Here is a 4,144-nt window from a genome sequence, read left to right as displayed (position 1 = left end):
GTTGTAACGGTTAGTGTTACATATTAAATACATTTTCAGTGTCTGTATATTCAGTATCTCTGGTCGTCCTAATATTTATAAGTAGCCCAAACGTGATTTAGTATCACAATAATTTCGTACATATAAAATAAAATAAAGTTTGATCTGGTGTAAACACTAGATGGATTAAAATCGTCTTTAATATATAGCCACTAATATTGTATTTAGAAAGATGCAATAGAGACATTTTAAAATGGCGTTACTTAGCGCTGTTCTGTGCAACCACCACCCCCTGTAAAGCTACATAGATGTCACTCATTTAAACTATTTTTACACCACAAAATCATTATTGGTTTGTTGTTGTTGGTTTTTTTGTGTGTTTTGTTGTTGTTGATGTTGGATGTTTTTTTGTTTGTTTTTTTTTGGGGGGGGGGGGGGGTTCTTTGTTGTTGGGTGTTTTGGGGTTGTTTTTTTGTGGTTTTTTCTTTGGGGTTTTGTTGTTTGAGTTTTATTTTTTGGGGGGGGGTTGGGGGGGGGGGGTTTGGGGGGTTCGTTGGAGGTTTTTTTTTTGGGGGGGTTGTTACTTTTATATTATTTATTTATCTATTTATTTATTTTTTTATTTTACTATTTTTTTTTTTTTTTTTTTTTTTTTTTTTGGAGGGGTGTTATTGTCACAGTGTAACATTTACAACTATATTCAAATGTAATTTATACATTTAGTTGTGCATGTATTATTCAGTTAATTGTTACTGTGTTGCCTGCCATTCATGTAATAACTTAGTATTTAGTTAATTAGGGGCGAGCAATCTGACCAATTAGTGTCCAACTCAACTACACCAATCAAGGACACTATGGATTTTAATTGTTGTCCCCAACTTAACATGCCAATGTCCTTTGGAAGAATTGTGTATAACGTACGTTAATGTCCTTTGGAAAAATTGTCTATAATGCAAAGAAAAAGCCTGCAGCTACGACAATTGTATATCTATGTTTGCTTCCGTCACCACTCCAGGAAACATGGACACTTTTTAATCTAAAATAATGTCTGAAAAAATCCCTGCTACATTCATTTATAATTACTGTAAAATCCATAATTAACAAAACTATATAATATTTGGTACTATACACTTCATTAATAATACAATATTTAATTAGTTGATCATATGTCTCTTCTTATTTTTTCTGAAAAAAATATCGTCTGACGTCACCGAAGCGCAAACTATATCCGTCACTGGACGAATATTTCCACAAAACCGCACAATAAGAAAACTGAAAACATATACAACATGTTGATATCGCTCTTACTACAACACATGTCCCTAAGTTGTTACGTTACCGAACCTAGAGTACTGTATACCCAACGTTCTACATCAGTCGGTTATCTGCTTATTTAACTTCCTGGTGTATTACAAATGTCGATCTACATAAACAGCGTGTTTCTCCTAACAGTCTGTGTGTGTATTCGAGTATCCTCAGGTATGATTTGAATAAGTATATTGGTGTATATGCAAGAAACATTTTATTCTAATGTTGTACTACTTTCTACCGTTATGGTACCTATAACAACTACAGCGCACGCACACACACAAGCATGGACGAACACACAAACACACACGGGCGCATACACACACTGACGCATACACACACGTATGCCACCAAATCAAATTACTGAGACAACAATGATTAAACCTGCTACACGCAGCGTTTCAATCAACATGCTTATATAACATGGATATAAATACAACCACCAGTCACCCTTACGTTGAATGAGAAATAAGTGGGATTTAGCTGCTGGAAGAATATATCACTGCATTAATTCCGCACGAAAAAAAGTAATCTTATTTCAATAAGACCCCTCACATTTTGCAAGCACAATTATAGTTGGTACACTTTCACTAGTTAAAATTAAATTGCATTAGTATTATGACCAGTTGAAACAGCATTAAGACAACAAACACTGTCATGTTTATCACCAATGGCATCATTGGTGGCGTTAATTATGGATTGAAAAGTTAGATAGTATTTGGTGCTCCACTACTTGTACCATCGTTGCTGATTAATAACTTGGGAATATTCATATTAGGATAATAATAGATTGCAAGTATATTCCTAATAGCTTTTAAATAGTTACATAATCAATATAGCCTGTCAACACATATACATGTAGGGTTGTCCCAGTTTTATTTAATTTGGTTTACTTTAAACGTTTACCAATGTGTCCCCCATCCTGTCCACACATTGGCCTCGGTCACGTTTTGTTCCGCACAAATAATGATGTCATATGTTAATTGGACCCCGCACATGTTCCAAGCACAATAGTAGTTGGTTAATTAGCTAACTTTGTTGTTAGGCTTTATTATTATGTTCTCTTATTTTTCAAATTTGATATAGTTCCTCTTCATCTTCTTCTCATTATTATTATTATTATTTATTATTTATTTATTTATTATTTTTATTATTATTTTGTTATTATTATTATTATTATTATTATTATTTTTATTGTTGTTGTTTGTTACTAAATCACTGTACAGTCTGTATATGTCTATTATGTTGTTGTACATTGTATTATGATGATAAGTTGAACTTGATATATGTATGCATGCATGGCTGACTGACTACGAAAGCAAAGTTTGTTTAGTGATATACTCACTATAGGTGAATAAGAAAGTATAAGACTTTGTATATCCAACAGACCTGGATATATGCATTTGGTATATATCCATGTACCAAATGTATAAAATTGGTAGGAAACTATCCAAATAGTGTACCGAAGGATTGATAGATGGACGGATGCACCCAAGTAAACAACGCACACCCTTCTCTCCTTCCTTCGATCCTCTGTTTCCTCCTTTTGTTCTTTCACTTCTTTCCTCTCTTATTTAGGTGTATTTATCCCTTCCTCCATCCACCCACTCACTCGACCGTCCGTCCAAACACCAACATACCCATCCACTCACTCCTTCATCTGTCGAACCATCCATCCGTCCATCAATCAATCCATCCACCAATCCATTTATCCAGAATCGATCCACCTAACTCATATATCCATGGATGGATGGATGGAGAGAAGGGTGCGTGTTAAGTGTTTAGTTGCGTGCACCCAAACGCCTATCCATCCATCGAACCGTATCTATTTAGCCATCCACCTACCAACGCACCCACCAACTAACCACCCTTGTTACACCAATAACTGTAAATTGTCAAACGGTTTGACATGTATCACAATTACGAAGACAGTAATCTCCAGTTGTCGAAACTATTTGGGGTACTAACATTGATAAATAATTTAGAGTAATGCATTTATTAATTTTATATATAGTCAAACATATCTTAAGAGAACACACAAGGAATTATTAAACAGGTGGCTGTTGAATATAGGCTCCCAGTGTTAGTCTTACGGTAGATATATTACTAATTAATGAAGATATGCTCTATAGTTTATTGTAAATCAACTCTCCATATGTCGTATTCTTCAGATATAATTACTTGTAAATAAAACGTTTGCACCATAAACAGTACGTAGAATATTCAATTGGAGAAGTTCTGGTACGTTTACTTAAGTTTTAGTACAATTTCCACATTGGTAATGACAATAATCAACCACATGCAAGATTAATAGTTTACTTGTGTTAAAGTGGTTTCCTACAAGCGATGTATCCTGATGATAATATATCAACTTTGACAAAAACTAAAGTCTGAACCAAAATGTTAATAACTACGATAAATTACTCTTCTACCTTTACTTTTCTTAGGTCTTATTCACATTTTGTCCAGACTGAAATCTTGAAAAATGACACAGTTTCCACATACTAGATGATAACCTTGTCACCTATAACGACTTCACTGAGATCGCATAGGGCACAAAAGCATGTAATTTTGTGCCGGCTTCCAATTTTGATTTTTTTTATGGAATATTTTCCAAGAGGGGTACAAGGTTATGATTTATTCTAACAACGTCATAACATGTTATGATATAAAAGCAAGCGTGATTACGTCATATTATTATTTTGTAATTATTATGTTTTGTTTGTTTCAAGATCCCACTAGAGATCATTGATTTTATATTCATTATGTCACATACCTTAGAGGCTATCACCCCTCTTGAAGAGTGTTCCATAAATAAGCAAAATGGCAGACGGCAGAAAACTATCAGCGAAGTCGA

The sequence above is a fragment of the Gigantopelta aegis genome, unplaced genomic scaffold, assembly GCF_016097555.1.
Source record: "Gigantopelta aegis isolate Gae_Host unplaced genomic scaffold, Gae_host_genome scaffold74, whole genome shotgun sequence".
Lineage (NCBI taxonomy): Eukaryota > Metazoa > Mollusca > Gastropoda > Neomphalida > Peltospiridae > Gigantopelta > Gigantopelta aegis.
The sequence above is the reverse complement of the archived record's forward strand: the minus strand, read 5'-3'. Positions refer to the sequence as shown.